The 18506-nt window shown below is 38.5% G+C and overlaps 1 protein-coding gene across 5 annotated transcripts in view; it reads right to left on the bottom strand.

Moving 5' to 3' along the window:
* Window positions 1–911, bottom strand: part of RB1CC1 (RB1 inducible coiled-coil 1) — a 93959-nt gene extending 93048 nt beyond the window's left edge. For all 5 annotated transcript variants that reach the window (XM_032422002.1, XM_032421998.1, XM_032422000.1 and 2 more), the window contains exon 1: window positions 522–911. The gene's annotated coding sequence lies outside the window, so the exon portion shown is untranslated. The remainder of the gene's footprint in view (window positions 1–521) is intronic.
* Between the last annotated feature and the right edge of the window lie 17595 nt (window positions 912–18506).

An 18506-nucleotide genomic window follows, 5' to 3' on the forward strand; every position in this document is an offset into this window, starting at 1 on the left:
GGATCGGGACAAAGGCATCTCTCCGATCCTCCCGCTGTGTGCTTCGTTCGGCCTCGGCCCAATTCCACTCCCCGGTTTCTCAAGTCAAAGACAGCATTAAGGCTAAGCCTGGCAGCGGTGACGACAAGGGAGGATACGTCCCGGTGGGTTCGGCGTCCCTCGCCCTCGGCCACTCCCGAAATTCGACCCGGGGCGCGCGCGTACAGGGAGGGACCGTGGCGGCCCCGGCCGAGGAAGCCGCAGGTAGGCCTGCACCGGGCGAGCCCGCCCCACACCTCCCGCAGCCCAGTGGGGCTTCGACTCAAACCGCGTGTCTCCTCAGGGGCTGTCGCGCCAGGGAGGCGGCCGCAGGGCAACACCTGCCGCGGCCGGATTAGCCGGACCCGCCGGCACACACACCTGCAAGCGGGCGGCGCTCCGCCCGGTGGGGACCCGGGCGTCCCCGGCCCCCTGTGCCGAGGCCCCCCGAGCGGCCCCGGTGCCAGATGGGGGAAGGGGCCACGGGCAGCGACGGCACTTACCTGGCAGCACCTCCTCCTTCGCCGGCGGCAGCAGCAGAGCCGGCAGCCCCTGGTACCATCTTCCGCCGCCGCCTTCTCCTCGGCGGCGGCTACCAACCGCCCATCGGGCACCGCCAACCGACACAACCGCCGGCGTCCCAGGTGCCGGTCGCGGCCCCGAACTCCAGGCGGGAGGGAGGGGTCAGGGCGGAGCGGGGTCGCTGTCAGGCCCCTCGGCTCTGGGTCGGGGGCCGGGGGTCAGGGGGCCGCGGCCAGTCAGAGCCGAGGGGCCGGAGCGACTCGAGGACCTCAAGGCAGCGCCGAGGGCTCGGCAGGGCCGCGGACACGGCCGCGGTTGGGTTTGTTATTGTCGACTCCGTCCCTTCCTCCGCGGAGCATGCCGGGAAACGGTGGGCGGGGGGAGGGGTGCACCCGGTGGCCCGGGCGGTGCGGAGAGGCGCGCGCAGGTCCGGAAGTCGGCAGGCAGCCGGTAAGGGGGGCGACTCCGCCCACAGTCGCTGTCGGCAGGCCTGTGAGTTGGCTGTCCTCTTGTGACCCGGGGAGAGCGCTGGGGCGGCCTGTTGCTGTGCAAGCTGTAGTCCGGGCGCTCACTGCCCCAAGGTGATCTTGACCTTCCTTGCTACAGCGAATTGGCCTGGGTTGGGCCGACCCCGCCGAATTTTGGATTAGCCCCAGGTTAAACAACTTATCTCTTTCAACCTGTCGCGGAGGAGCGGGGCCCACTGAGGTTCCGTGTCCCCGTCGCCTGCCCGCACACTGGGCCAAGGTCTGTAAGAGGATGACGTACCTGGCCGTGCGGCGGGGCAGGCTAGACTGCCACCACCACCATACCCCCACCGCTGGGACTGCGAGCGGCTGATAAGTGTCTCGGGTAACTCAGTAAGTGTGGGGCGGCACAATTTTTCCTCAGACCAGGTAAGGCAAAGAAAACGCCCGAGAGACAAGAGAGTTAAGGTTTGGTCGATTGGAATGAAGGTGTAAGCGGCAAGACCACCAATTTTCAGCTCTATAAATACTGAGTTTGTTCTCGAGTGGGTTAGCGTGAGTACTCTAATGGGCGGGAAACAATTTCGGTGGAATCCTGAATTTGTGAAGATGAACACTCAGAAGCGATGACTTGAAGCCACAAGGCTTTGAATATTAAAATGTGGTTAGCAGAAGTTACACGTAGAATAATTATATAATACTCTTTAAATTCCTTTTATATCCAGACATATGGTACGAGTCAAGTTTAGAGGTGCTACCAATGTCAGAGGGCTCTGGAGTTGGGTTTGCATAAAAAATGAGTACTGTTACCGTTTTCAAGAGCACCAAAACAGAATAAATACTATTAGGAAGCAGAATTTCCAATCCTTCATTTGTCACGTGGAAACTGACTTAGAACATTGAACGACAGGTAAGCATTAGGGATTTTCAGTTTCCTTCACACCTGTTTCTGAAAGTTATGTTTGAGAAGACCTTATTTTTACCACTTTCTTTTTAATTTTACACTCCTGCATATCCCAGAGAGAATCTTGTCTTTGGCAAGTCATTTCACTTGTTCAGTTTTTTTTTTAGGCTAGAGTTTTATACTCCCAGCAAGATACAGCAGAGAAGTGAAAATTAAGAGACTAACTTGTTCTTATGCCTTGGGGGGAGGTATGAACTGGCAAGACTAAGAAGGATGCTGATTTTATTAGTCACAGCATAGTAACCAGCACACAGAAAATAGGTGGTGGAGAGATTTTGCCAGAAAATTGGTAAGCAAAACAAACTGTTAGGCCTGTAAAGAATATAGGGCTGTTTAAACTTCTCTTTAGTTACATTTATCATTACAAATACAATTAGAATGTGAAAACATCACTGAACTATGTGGGTGGTAATCTATTAAATAATAAAATGTTTTAAATGTTATTTGTCTCTCTGACCTCTTTCTTTGGAAAAAAAAAAGTTTCAGTCCTCATCTCTTAGTCATAGGTTGGAAGAAATGATCAGAAGTGATTGGTTCATACCTTAAAAGTTTACATCTTCTCCAGAGATCAAGAGTTTATATGCATTCAGTGTTGTTTCTTAGTGATAAGTATAAATATGTTAACATTAGCTTTGTCATATATATGCAGGTATCTGGAGTACAAGTTACTGATACTGCTTATGTCTATAGTAATAAGTTTCAACAAGTTGCGTTTTCTTTCCTACAGAGGATTTTGAAAACCCAATGTATTCTCCCTTCCTTAGTAAATTAAACCAACAAAAATCCCTCATGCAGCATTACTTCTCTACTAAGCTTCTTGATAGGAAGTCCACAATCTGCAGCCTCATTTCCACCTACTGTTCTTTTCTCACTGAAATTGCAAACAAGTTAATAGGGACCTCCAAAATATTGTGCTAAATGGACTGTGCTGATACTTTATTTGAACTTTCTAAAGCATTTTGTATTTTAAATTATTCAATCTTTAATTCCCTTCTGTTTGCAACATCTCCCTCTTTGCTCTTAAATCTCTGTCCTTTCATTTGGTTCTCTTCCAAATTCTCAAGTAATAAAATACAACGTAAATGATGCAAATATTCTCTATGGGAGAAGACATGAGAGACTTAATCTTGTCCTCATTACATGATTATTTTTTAATTTAATAAACATTTAGGTCTTTTAATAGATTTATAGTGAGGGCAAAAGAAGCTAGTTCTCTTTAGGAGTACTTAGGGATTACACAGAATCTACAGAGAAACACCAGAGGTACTTCAACTCAGTTCAGATCTTTAAAATCCTATTTTTCCTTCAGGTCTCCATTTTAGTGTCACTTTCTTTTATCTATCTATCTGTTTATCTATCTATCTATCATCTATCAGAGAGAGAGAGCGCACAAGCAGGGGGAACAGCAGGCAGAGGAAGAAGCAGGCTCCTCCCTGAGCAAGGAGCCCGATGGGACTCCATCCCAGGATCCTGAGATCATGACCCGAGCCGAAGGCAGACACATAACCAACTGAGCCACCCAGGCATCCCTCAGTGTCACTTTCTCAGGGAGTCCTTCCCTAACATGCCTGTAGTTCCTCTAGATTATTATATCTTTTACTATTTGTCTAACATGCTGAAATATAAGTCCTTTTTTAATAGAGGAACCGTTTTCCTAATATGTGATGTACAGTGATGTGCAAACAAACATTTGTTGACAATGCCCTACACTTTTTTTCAGGCCTTCAATTTATACTTAGACTCACCTCAACTAGTCTCCATCATTTACACCATCCAAGACCAATCTGATCATGTCTCTTCCCTAACCATCTTCATTGGTTTTGTTTTGTATATTGGATACAATTTAAATTTTTTAACATAACTTAAGAATCTCTCCATTATGTAGCAACCCATCTCTCCAGCTATATCTCCTGGCACTTTTGCCCTTTACACATGTGAGTTTCCTCCTCCAGGAATGTTCATTCCACCTTGTTCATTTTTCAAAGTCATTTTTTAAAACAGCTTGGACATCAGCCAGCTTCTAACTTCTGGGCAGTATAGTGATCCACACATCCTTCTACCTCTGCTCCACACCACACAACTATAAGTTTTTGTCTCTCCTCTAAGTCTATGAAGTTCTTAGGTTTAGAAACTATGAATTATTAATTTTCAAGTTCCTAGAACTTTCTAGAGGGCTTGGCACATAATTAGCAATTAATAAAATATTTATATTGAAGATTGACTAGGAAGTTAGTATGGAAAATTCCTGCTCTGAAATATCTCAAAGGCTTGTACACGGGGCCATTCAAAAATCACTGTAGTGACAAGTTTAAATGACATTAATTCCTTATCCAGAATACATCAAGATATTGGGGAGGTCACAGTTTACAGCTTAATCACAATTTTGTTAATCCTGCCTGATTTGGGATTTTATTCTGCATGCATTAGATATTTCTCAACTTAGTGTCAATTCCCTCATTTTCTTTTAGGTTATGTTCAAACAGCAAGCAACTGCGATTAACATAATTTGACTTTTTTCAAAGAATGAATCAGTTAGCCATTTTTAAAGGTTAACTCCTTTTAAAAAGTTTTGGATTTTGTTTTTAAGATCATAGCTAATGATGTATAAAACATGGTCATGCACTACTTAGAGACTTCTGGCACTATGATTATTAAGTTAATGTTTTTAGTACTATTTACAGACGTTAAAGCTGCCTTACTCGGTCTGTTGGTACTCACATATTATTAATGATAATGATGATAGTAAACTTATGAGTGTTTATCTTCAAAGCTAGTGATGAGCTTGATGAGCTAGTGAGCAACACTGTTTCTAATGCTGTAACACATACAATACTTCTAGCATGCTTAATTTTTAAACAGATTTAAAGCAATAGATTGAGACAAAATATTTTTAGTCATTTTTCACATGAAGGTCTTGTCTCTCGTTACTTTGAAGAGCTTTTTAACAAAATGTCCAAAGATACAGCTGGACTGTCTTTTTTTTTTTTTTTTTTTTTAAGTATTTTACTTATTTGTTTGAAAAAGGGGGAATGAGTAAGAGAGGGAGAGAGAATCTGAAATAGACTCTGCACTGCGCACAGAGCCCGACTCAGGGCTCGATCCCACAACCGCAAGATCATGACCTGAGCCAAAACCAAACACTCCACAGATAGCCACCCAGGCTCTCCTCAGCTGGACTGTCTTAAAACAAAACCTTATCAGTTCTGCAGATATAGATTAGACTGAAACATCAAATGCTAGTTGGACTTGAGGCAATGTCTTTCAAAGGTCTTTTATTGTGACCCACATTAAAATACATGTTTTAACATTGTGACCTGGTGTGTACATACAGGCCTCCATCAATGAAACCATGTTTTATGAAAACAAATACTTGTGATGCACTCGGATATTTTTTTTTCACTCTGATGTTTTCTGTTTTTGTTCCAGTGCTAGTCTTGACCCACTAAATTGATTCTACTACACTCCAGTGGCTTTAAAGATCTTCGATTCAGTGACATAGGCCCCAAACCTTGAGATTCTTTGCTTCTGATTTTTCCATCAGTTCTTCCTAGTTAGACTATATCTGTCCGTAGTCAGGTTTGTGATTATGTTTATTAAAAAAAATAACCTAACTGAAGCCAGTGCAATACTAGTGAGTGTATCTTAGATGACAAACATGCAAACATGGGCTTTAAGTTTATAAACCTTTTTATTTGTCTTTGTAGCTCTATCCAGTTTCTATTAATTTTCTCCATATTTACAGATGAGGAAATGAGAAGTTAAGTTACTAATTCCTTCTAGGTAATGTTCTTCAGCCAATAACTGTTATGGCTAATATATGAGCCCAGCCAATTCAACAGGCTATATTCTTAAACACTATACTATGCTGTCCCTTAATTTGGTGGACTCCTAAAGGGGGGAAAATTAAAAAATTTTAAGTCTAGCAGTAGGCTACAGAGTCTCAGCACTATTAGCATTTTGGGCTAGGTAATTTGTTATGGGGGGCTGTCTTCTATATTTTAGGATGTTTAACAACATTCCTAACTTCTACCCACTAGATGCTGGTGGCATCCCCAGGGATGACAACCAAAAATGTCTCTAGACATGTTATAGTGTTCCCAAAGGGACAAAGTCACTCCCTTCCCAGAACCACAGGCTAAAGCCTGGTACATCTATATAATGAAATGCATTGTAGTCTTTAAAATTGTATTTTAGAAAAATATTTAATGACAAAATATTCTAAGTTAAATATACAGAACTATACTCTTTTTAAGGTGCACTATTTTTTTTTTCATATTTGAACATTTCTGAAATCTGGGTGCATTTAACAATGGATAAGGTCCTACAGTCTTGTTAACCAACTGCCATTCATTTCCTGTTGATTCAAGGTATCAAAAAAACTAGCTTAGAAAAAAAAAACCCTAAAAACAATGGTGGAGCATTCTTTTGAACCCAAGTTTTCACATAATTTGACTTTTTTCAAAGAGTCAATTTCACAAAAGTTTGTGGAGAAGGGTGGGAAAGATGATGAATCAGACATGTTGGACAAGCATAATGAAAGGCAGTCCAAAGCATGCTCTATCCAAAGAATTGCAAAGCCAGTACAGGAGTCTGGCACCATGACTTGCTTCATTATGGATTCAGAGGGAATACCTGTTGCCAATGCTTTTACTGGTGAAAAGGATGAATTGTATGGAAAAACCAATGTATTTTATTTACTTATATTACTTGTATAATATTTACTTATATTTTCCTTTTTATGTATGCACAAGATCAATGATAAAAAAACAAGTTAGTAAAATCTAACAAAGCTTTTTAAATAACTAAAAATTACAGGTGATGTATCCTTTCTATCCTTTCTGTGTATACATATTTCTGCATTTTCCAAACTGCAAGGTCCTTAAAAATGTATCCTTACTCTTTCAACTTAAAGTGGTTCTATATTGTTTATTACACAAAATTCAAGATTTTCTAATTTGCTGAAGTCCATTTATTTTATTAATAGCCTTGTTTTGGGCTATTACTTCCTCAGATCATCCTTTTTAGTTAACCCTACCTGCTGTCCATACATGCAAAAACACTTTTCCCGGTAGGCATTCTTTTTCAGTGTGGTGTATTCATTTATTTTTTTTATTTTGAACATAATTGACACACAGTGTTAGATTAGTTTCAGGTGTACAACTTAGTGATTTGACAAGTACATATATTATGCTATGTTTGCCCCAAGTATAGCTATCATCTGTCCCATTACATTTCTATTCAATGTGGTTTATTAAGAGGAACACTGAACTGGACAACTGGAAACCTCGCGTCCAATCCTGCCTCAGCCTCTGAGCTGTTTCCCTAGTGATCAGCTCCTTCTACTCTGTCAAACTGTCTGCACTGTTCTTAAATCCCTAACCCATACCCCTTTGCAATTCTCTCATTCTCGGTAAATAATCTTACCTCATACATTACTGAGGAAATAGAAGCTATGAGAAAAAACTTGTTCACGCTTCTGCCATAAAGTCTGCAAACCCATCTGCACCTACTAAGTCTCCCCTCCAGTCACTGTTCTGTCCCTTCAATGGAAGATGTTCATGGGCTTTTAACTCCATTCCGTCATCTCACTGTGTCATTCTGTGGGACTACTTGGTACATGCAAAATTTAGTTCATGTGAAATATTTTGTAGAATTTAAAGAATATCTTTAAAATTGGATTTATCCTTAATTGCTTATTGTTCCATTTAAATTTTTTTAAAAATCAAGAAATATATCAGCAATGTGATTTCGTAGTTACCTAAGATATCTTTTGATGTGCCAGTTTTATTAAAATTAACTTCTTAGTTACTAGACAATTATTTACATAAAATGCCGTATTGATCTGTTAACAAGATCAAAGTTAAAACTCTTAGGAAGATATAAAAGCTATTGAAAAGTGTTTTTCTTTTCCCCTTTGTTTCTGTAATATTGTTATTTTTTTAACTTTTAATTTTTGACTGCCTTGATCACATGAAATCTCTTTTCTTTCCCCAAGTTTTTACTTAAATTCCAGCTAGTTAGCGTGCAGAGTAATATTAGTTTCAGGTATAGAATTCATATGAAATTTAAAAAAAATTTCACTGTCTCTTCTGGCCATTGTTATTGTTAGTTTCATGATTGTTACTGAAACTAATTTTATTGTATAAAAGAGTGGAGTGTTAAAAAAATTCTCCACTCCGAATTCAAATACACTATACAGTGACAAGGCCCAGGACTCACTTTTTAGATAAGCTTTAGAGGGAATTCTAATGCATACTTGGCCTTGGGAAACAAAAGACTAAATCTATAAAGATCCTTTTAATCCTACTAAGTCCTCCTTCTCCTTTAAATCCATAGCTGCCACCCTCTCTCAATGAAATCAACAGATAAATCCTAATCTACTCAGCACTTTCTGTGTCTTTGTACTGTTATCAAACAATTACTTTGAATTTGTCATTCTCAATTGTGCCTTAATTCTTTTGGAATTGTGCACATTGTTTCTGTACAACTAAATCATAAGGTTTGCATATAGGAGTTGGAAAACCTGAGATCTCATTTGGATTTAGAAAATCACTTAATATGTATGATTTCAATTTCCTCCTTTTATAATGGTGTTCGCAATACCTATTTTAGCTTTCTCACATTACTCTATAGGTTAGAATGAAAATTGCATGTAAAATATACTGCACTTTGAACATTTTGTATGGTCCCCAAATAATAACAATGGCTCCTCATACTTCTTGAAAAATGCAACTCCATCAGTTCTTAAAATTAATAAAGTGTTTGTATGTATTTTAGTACAAACATCTAGTTACATTTAAAACACAAAAGAATTACTTAATTTTATATCTTTCTTGTTATTTACATTCATATTATGAGTTTTTTGCCTGCTTTCCTTCTCCCCTTCATTCCTTTATACCTTTGAAGTTCTGGAAACATCAAAGAGATGGTTGTGGCAAATGCTCGTCTTTTCCTTTCTATATTTAAGGCTCCCAAGAACATTTTACATTCCTGTTTCAAGAAGGTTGTCTTTGAAAATATCCAACATCACCAAGAAATAAGCTGAGAATCACAGGTTTCCTGAAAGGAAGTTCATCCAGCCTTTGAAAAGAAGTCATAGTTTGTATGTCTTCGACACAGTGGATAGTACAGATTCAAAAGAAGCAAAAATCTATATTAAGTGATTAAAGAAATATATTCTTTTTTCTGTTTCATGAAACACAGTTTTTACACAAAAACATTTTTATACTATTTCTGTATACTGGCAATAATTCAACAAATGAAATTGAGAAAATTTCATTTATATAGCATCCATTTTAAAAGAATATAATAGGAATAAATTTAACCAAAGAAAAGCAAGACTTGTACACTGAAAATTGCAAAACATTGTTGAAAGAAATTAAAGAAAACATCCCATGTTCGTGAATCAAAAGACTTACTGAGATGGCGATACTTTCCAAATTGATAACACAGATTCAACACAAGAAATACAATGCTATAAATTTAAAGTTAATTGATTTTCAAAAAGGGTACCAAGAGGGCGCCTGGGTGGCTCAGTCGCTTAAGCGTCTGCCTTCGGCTCAGGTCATGATCTCAGGGTCCTGGGATCGAGCCCCGCATTGGACTCCCTGCTCAGCAGGGAGCTTCCTTCTCTCTTTCCCTCTGCTGCCCCCTGCTCATGCTCTCTCCCCCTCTCTCTCTCAAATAAATAAATAAAAAGAAGTTAAAAAAAAAAAAAAGGGTACCAAGACATTTCAATGGAGGAATAACCTTCTCAAGAAATGGTATTGGGACAAGTGGATATTCACAGGAAAAAAAGGGGGGGCTCCTACCTCATACCATATACAAAAATTAAACTGGATTGAAAACCTAAATGTAATAGCCAAAACTAAAAACTTAACAGAAAGCATAGGAGTAAATGTAACCTTGGATTTGGCAATGGTTTCTTAGATATGACACTGAAAACACAGGCAACACACGCACACACACAATAGATAAAATCAAAATTAAAAAAGTTTTTGTGCTTCAAAAGACACCACCCAGAAAAGACAATACAGAGTGTGAGAAAGTGTGAGTTACCTATCACATAAAGATCAAGTATCCAGAATATATAATGAACTCTTAAAAATAATAAAAAGACAACCCATTTTTTAAAATGGGCTTAAGATTTGAACAGACATCTCTAAAGATATAAAAAAGCCAATAAGCACATGGAAAGATGCTCAATCTCAGTCACTATGGAAATGCAAATCAAAATCGCAATGAGATACCACTCCACATCCTCAGGATGGCTAAAATCAAAGACAGATAATAACAAGGATGTGGAGAAACTGGAACTCTGCTATATCGCTGGTGAAATTGTAAAATGGTGCAGTCCCTTTGGAAACCAGATTGGCAGTCCCTCAAAAGAGTTAACAGAGTTACCACAGCCCAGCAATTCCACTCCTAGAGAAATAAAAACATATGTCTCTACAGAAACATACATAAATGTTCAAACTGTATTATTCATAACAGCTAAAGGGAACAATCCTAACGTTCATCAACTGATTAATGGATAACCAAAATGTGGCATATCCATGCAATAGAATATATATGCTGCAAAAATGTCCATTCCTTAGAGTAAGCAGAATTACCATATGACCCAGCATTTCCACTAAAACCTGTGTTCAGGAGCGCCTGGGTGGCTCAGTCGTTAAGCGTCTGCCTTCGGCTCAGGTCATGATCCCAGGGTCCTGGGATTGAGCCCCGCGTGGGGCTCCCTGCTCAGCGGGAAGCCTGCTTCTCCCTCTCTCACTCCTGCTGCTTGTGTTCCCTCTCTTGCTGTGTCTCTCTCTGTCAAATAAATTAAATCTTTAAAAATAAATAAATAAATAAAACCTGTGTTCACAGAAAAATGTCACAAATATTCATAGCGGCATTCTTAGTAGCCAAAAAACATGGAAGCATGCCATATGTCAAATGATGAATGGATAAACCAAATGTGTCCTGTACATACAACTGAATATTATCTGGCAATAAAAAGGAAAGAGGGCTGAATCATGACACAGCATGGATGAACCATGGAAATATGCTAAGTAAAGGAATCTAATCAGAAAAAGCCACATACTCTATGATTCTGCTTATATAAAATGTTCAGAATAGGCAAATTCCTAGACAGAAAGTACATTAGTGGTTGTCAGGAGCTGGGGAAAGGGATCAATGGGATATGACTGCTGATGGGCATGAAGTTTCTTTTGGGAATGTTGAAAATGTTCTGAAATCAGATAGTGGTGATTTTACAGTCTTATGAATATCTGAAAAGCCACCACACTGTACACTTTGAAGTGGTCAATCTGGTATGTGAATTATATTTCAGTAAAACTTAACATTTTAAAATTATATTTTAAAAAAATTTAATGAGATAAGTAGCAGAGAACAAATAGCCCCATAAATCACCTTGGTTCATTTAGCCATCACTGAAGTGTTTTAGAAGTCTGATTTAACCCTCAGGTGGCAGTCCTTTAAAAGGAGAATCTAATGAAAATGTCATAGTTAGCCCTGGGTGCAGGCATAATAAGATAGTGCTTGTCTACATAATTGTTTAACAATAAATATTGAACTATCATCAGTCTGCTTTTATTATCACCAGGTGCCATTAATCTTAACGCCAATGAAAAAATGCTCCCTAAAAAATCTTTTGTTAGTCCAAGTAGGGTTTATCAATCTTGTCATTTAAGGCCAGATAGTTTTTTGTTGTGGGAGGCTGTTCTGTGCACTTTGGCATGTTTGGCTGCATCCCTGGCCCCTACCCACTTGATTTCAGTAGTACTGTCTTACCCACAGTTGTAAAAACCCAAAGTGCCTCCAGACATTGACAAATGTCCCAAGAGGCAAAATCACCAAGGCAGAGAACCACTGATGTAAATTCTAACTAAATGCTGTGGTTTCGATTAAATTTTAATAACATATATGTAAGCCTCAAAAATAAGTAATTTTTAATATCTTTTAATAAACATTGTATTCTATGGGGAAGTTAATTCATGTCTCCAACTCCTGTGGTACGCTATAAGCCCTACCTTTAAAAAGTAGACTCAAAAAATACAATGATAGGGGCGCCTGGGTGGCTCAGTAGGTTAAGCGACTGCCTTCGGCTCAGGTCATGATCCTGGAGTCTCTGGATCGAGTCCCGCATCGGGCTCCCTGCTCAGCAGGGAGCCTGCTTCTCCCTCTGACCCTCCTCCCTCTCATGTGCTCTCTCGCTCTCATTCTCTCTGTCTCAAATAAATAAATAAAATCTTTAAAAAAAAAAAAAATACAATGATAGTACCATGATTGTAAAAATACCTAAACAGAAATGGAGTAAATTCTATCATTCTATGTGCAGATTATTCTCTAAACCTTAAAAACCCTTTTTTGAAGCATTTCTTTATCTTTTTCCTTTTTAAGAAAAATTTATAATGAAAAGTATTACTCTATTTTTTCCTCTTTTGTATCATAATTTTTTTCAACTTTTCATTAAAATTTTTTTTAATTTACTTTATTTGAGAGAGGGAGAGAGCTCACAAGCAGGGGGAGTGGCAGGCAGAGGGAGAAGCAGACTCCCCACTGAACAGGGAGCCCGATGTGGGACTCCCAGGACCCTGTGATCATGACCTGAGCCGAAGGCAGACGCTTTACCGACTGAGCCACTCAGGCATCCCTTCGTTAATTTTAATGGCATATTTTTCAATGTCTACATTTCTATCTGGCTCATATTATTTCATTTCATTTCAAGATTAATAAAAACTTTCTCATTCAGAGGAAGGTGTTAAGAATGGTGTATACCAAGTGTTAAATGTGCTAGATACACCACTGATTTCAGAGAAAGAGAAAGTAGCTAACAAAATTGACTGAGCATATGTGAGGTATCATGCTAGGTGCTTTATACCTTATTTAATCTAACACAACAAACTGCCATTTACATATGAGGAAACAGAAACTCAAGTTTTAAGTTTTTCCTCAAATTTTATTTAAAAGTCTAAATAGCATGAATAATTTATATTGGCAGAATTTTTACTGTCTCAGTCTTGGGCTGGTTATTGTTCTCTCAAAACCAAATAATATAATGATACACTATTTTTATAATATAATTAGTAACTTAAAAACAGGTATATCTGATATATAACATTGTATTAGTTTCAGGCATACAACATAATGATATTTGTGTGCATTGCAAAATGATCACCACAATAAGTCTAGTTAACACCGGTCACCTTACATGATCACACAGAAATCTTTTCTGTGATGAGAACTTTTAATATCTACTCTCTTAGCAACTTTCAAATATGCAAAACCTATTATTAACTTAGTCACCATGCTGTACCTTACATTCCAATGACTTATAACTGGAAGTTTGTTCTTTTTGACCCCCTTCACCCATTTCTCCCACCCACCACTTCTGGCAACCACCAATCTGTCCTCTAGCTATGAACTCATTTTTTTTGTTTTTGCATTTTGTGTATTATTTTTGTTTTTTAGATTCCACATATAAGTGAGATCACATATCTTGTCTCTGTCTGACTTGTTTCATTTAGCATAATGCCCTCAGGGTCCATCTATGTTGTTGCAAATGGCAAAATTTCATTCCTAAAAAATGGCTGAGTAATATTCCATTGTGTCCATATACTGCATTTTCTTTATCCATTCATCCATTGGTGGACACTTAGGTGGTTTCCATATCATGACTATTGTAATATAATTAGTAATTTTAAACTTGTGCACTTTTATTAGTTCTTAATTTAGTAAGAATTCCTTTCCAGGACATTGGTATACTTTGCAGCAAGACAATTGTCTTAAATTGTAGAACTATTATTATATACACATATTTTAAAAGGAACCTTTTTAGACTTCAGTACTTGCATCTCTGGTAGATGCCTAGGCTGGTGAGCATTTAATTAACCCTTGTTGAATGAATAAGGGATTAAGTTTGTGGCTTGCCTAGTCAACATGAAGTCAGCTCAAAAAAAAAAAAAATCGTTCAAAATGTTTCTATTAGCAAAGGCTTAGTACACAATTTTAATTTGAAAGACAGGTTATAATACTAAGAGGTAGAATCATTAAGATAAAGTCCTAATCTAAATGTTAGGATGGGAAAGAAGCAAGATTGGCATCTTTTAAGTGAATTATATTTCTAGGGCAGAAAGCTAAATATCAAGAGGACGTATGTGTGGCATTTTGCCTTGGGAATCACAAATTTCTTAGCGTGGCCTCAGTAAAATTAATCACATTAAATGCTTCTTTGCCCCAGCCATAAAATGCAACGTATCCAAATATTAAATAATGTCCTATGCCAAAACTTGCCATTGGTGGTTAGTCAGTGTCATAAAGTTCTTATATAGAAGCTGCCCTTGATATGATATGAAAATCAACTGGGGAATCAGAATATATGAACTTGAACTTGAGCTTTAAATAATTGGTTTGTCCTTTTAACAACAAAGCAACCTAGCCAGATTTATTCTTGACTCAGTAAATATAGACAGGGTGTGGTGGCCCTTAGCCAGCTGGGTGTATCTCTGCAATTCAAAAGATGACTAATGAAGTACTGTTTACATTTAAAACTAGAAAAAAAAATTATCCTTGATGTGTACTGTTTCCTTGACTAAGTGGTGATTGAGGCTATTAATGCAAATCATGAAAACTGAAAAAATCCAGGGTTTAAAAGCAATAAAAGGCTATTCTTCCCAAACCCCTCCCATTTACCTCTAAGGTCTTAAAGCGATGACAGGATGGGGTTGGATTTCCCTGGGTTTTCAACTACTTGTCTATGTCTTCCCTTGGACACTGTTATTCATAGTGGGAAATATCAACTATAGTCCCTCACAGTTCATACCAGCATGTTTAGCATGCCTTGCAATCAGTTTCTTATTATTCATGGATTCATTAGTTCATCCATTCACTATAGAAACATTTATCATGGAGATGCCTGGGTCGCTCAGTCAGTTAAGCGTCTGCCTTCCGCTCAGGTCATGATCCCCCCACATCGGGCTCCCTGCTCCCTTCTCCCTCTCCCTCTGCACCTCTGTTTCTCTCTCTCTTGCTTTCTCTCATGCAAGTGCACTCTCGCTCTCTCTCTCAAATAAATAAAATCAAAAAAAAAAAAAGAAACATTTCGGGGCACCTGAGTGGCTCAGTTGATTAAGTGACTGTCTTCGGCTCAGGTCCTCATGATCCTGAAGTCCCAGGATCGAGTCCGAGTCGGGCTCCCTGCTCGGCAGGGAGTCTGCTTCTCCCTCTTACCCTCCCCCCCCACTTTATGTGCTCTCTCTCTCTCTCATTCTCTTTCTCTCAAATAAATAAAAAGTCTTAAAAAAAAAAAAAAAGAAACATTTATCACGGACCAAGCACTCTAACAAGGATAAAGTGACAATGAGACAAATGTAATTGTCCATCAGTGGGTGTGTGGATAAGTAACTTGCAGTATATTCAACTTATATAACTGAATACTACCCAGTAGTAAAACTGCATGAACCATGGCTAAGTGTACCACTGTGATGTCTCAGAAACATAATATTTAAGTAAAAAACAAAGACATTTGATAATATGTGGCATTGGAAAGGGTGTGAGAAAATGGGCACTTACTTCATATATTATAACCTCAAGGAAGGACAATTAGCAACCCATTATGATTAATATTACCATAAGAGTGTCAACTGTAATATATTCTATAGATATATCTTGATGTATGGGAATTGACATCTGAGCAAGAATAGTTATTTCAATATTATTAGCTGTAATAAAAGATGGGTTGTTCATTCATAGAGGACAGGTTAAATAAATGACGTCCCAATGCATCCTGGGACAAAGGAATAAGGAATCTCTGTACATTTTATGTAGTTATCTCTAAGATGCATTGTTGAGTGAAGAAAAAATAGGTGCGTTAACAGCATGTTACCTTTTAAGCAAAAAACCCCACAAAAAACAAACAAACAAAAACACCAAAAAACAAACAAACCCCGGAATATCTATGTATTTGCTTAATATGCATAGAACATCTCTGAAAGAATACAGAGGAAACAGGAAAGTGAAAATGGGTGTTTGGGCACCTTTGTGGGAAAGAATCTTTTCACTGCATCCTCCTTTGAATCATTTGAATTTTGAACCATATCTAATCATAAAAGGAAAAGATGATTGCACGTTTTTAAAGATAATGTTGAGTGGGGAAAAAACTTAAAACATAGAAAATAATGTACAGATAATCAAAATACAGACACACACATTGCAATGAAATATACCACAATCAGGATGGTGAGGTAGGAGAGGAGAGAATTGGACTAAGAGAGGCTGACCCAGGGAGCTTCAGTTATATAATGTTTCTTTTTTCAAAAAATCTGAAATACAGGGTGCCTGGGTATATTCTGAAATACTGGGTGCCACCACTTATATTCAGTTGGTTGAGTGACTGCCTTCGGCTCGGGTCATTATCCCGGAATCCTGGGATCAAGTCCTGCATCGGGCTCCCGGCTCAGCAGGGAGCCAGCTTCTCCCTCTGACCCTCTCCCCTCTCATGCTATTTCTCACTCTATCTCTCTCTCTCAAATAAATAATAAAACCTTTAAAAAAATCTGAAATACATATAGTCATATGTTAAGATGTGTTAACATATGGATAGATTAGGTGTTCATTATGTTAGTATCCTTTTGTGTTTGTTTGAAATATTTTCTATTTTTAAAGGGAAAGTTGTGATCAGATATCCAGGACATATGAAAACATTTCATATATATTCATATTAAATATTTGTTGGCATTACCAGGGATCATAAAAATGAGGAAGAAATGGTTCCTTCCTTTTAGCGATTTAATCCAGATTAAGAGGAATAAGAATATTATTGAACAAGCTACACAGCTGATGGGAGAGAAGAGCACCTCACCTCACCTAGAGGGGCAGGTCACCTCTCTGGAGGGGAGAGGCATGAAGAATTGTAACTTTTCACAGTGCCGAACTTCAGGTGAACTTTACCTAAAAGTGCTGGACAGTAGTGGCCTTTCCACTTTAATCTCATGATTTCTCATCTGGCCCAAGTAATGCCTTACTGTCTACTCTTTTTTAAAGTGTCCTTAGTTGGCCTTTTATGTCCTTCAAATGAAGATACTGACCTACATGAGGGAAAACTGTGGACATACTAAGGACTCAATCTGGCTTTGGATCCCGCCAGTGCTTCCTACTGGCTGGCTGATCTGGAGAAAGTACCTTACTCTGTGACTGTTTCTTCAACTCTAAAATGAAAACCGTAGCAGTATTTGTCAGCATAGTGTGAAATAACACTTGTAAAGAGTTAAAGACAATACCTACCATGTGGTAAGTGCTCAATTAACACTGTCTGTTATTATGCACTCTAAATATAGTCTTCCCCCTTTTAGCTTTATGCCTTGCTCAGGCTATCACTTTTCCCGGAATTTTCACTGGTCACCTGTCAATAGGCTATCAATTTTTCAAAATTCTTTTTTCCTGGCTTGCCCAACTGCATGTCGTTTCTTTGTTCTCTGAGCCTTCATGGAACCACAAACCTTCTATGGAACTTCTACTCTGCCTTTCTGAAGTTATCTGAGAACTTGTCTCCTTCCCCATTTTATATACATATCTATCTATATCTATCTATCTATCTATCTATCTATCTATCTATCTATCTATCTATCATCTATCTACCATCTATCTATCTATCTATTTATCATCTGTCTATCTACACACACACACACATCACTGGACAGATTTTATTCAATTTCTTTTAATGCCTTTATAGTGGTTCTATGTACTTTCTCTAAGCATCTTTGCCATAGACATCTTTGCCACAAGCATTTTTCCAAGAACATTTTCACTGCATAAAATTGGCTGCAAGGCAATTTTGCTATAAAAGATAAAAAATAACGGGTATGACAGTTTGGTTTCATTTCTCCATTGATGCAGTGCTCCCATTTTTATGTAAGTGTCAGCCCTCATAATGACCTACACAGTGGTGCAGAGTTTGGAACCCACATTTCCCATGGAACTTGGGAACATCTATCAATAGACATGGGACAATATGCCAATAACAAACAGTGTAAAAGGCTTTCACAATGCAATACTAAGCTCAGTTACAAATACACATCCTAGTATTTGGAAAAGGATACCTCTCAATGAAGGAAGAAATTTTAGTGAAAAGAGAACAGAGTGTAATGCTGAACAAGGAGATGAATCAAGAAGCAAAAAAATGTGTAATACTGTGAGAGGTGAAATAAAATGGGCTAACTTGTGACAAGGAGTTTTAAAATGGACCTAGGGGGACATTAAGGAAATGGGCCTTATGCATGTCCCTAGAAGTGGAACCATGAACTTTTGAACTGGACCAAACTGCAAATATTCCAAGGATTCAGCCTGGACACCTGCAACTTGCTACAGTAAGAGATTTTGCTTTGTGACAGCCTTAGCCACCAGTTATATTCAATCAAGATTACCTTTCTGCCACCAACACCAATCAAAAAATTCTTTTGTAAGCAACATATATGTGTTCCCCTTTTCCTTTAAAAACCCTTGACTTTCGCTCCAAACAAATGTTATTGCTTAAT

The sequence above is a fragment of the Phoca vitulina genome, unplaced genomic scaffold (assembly GCF_004348235.1).
Source record: "Phoca vitulina isolate PV1807 unplaced genomic scaffold, GSC_HSeal_1.0 scaffold25, whole genome shotgun sequence".
In the NCBI taxonomy this organism is placed as follows: Eukaryota; Metazoa; Chordata; class Mammalia; order Carnivora; family Phocidae; genus Phoca; species Phoca vitulina.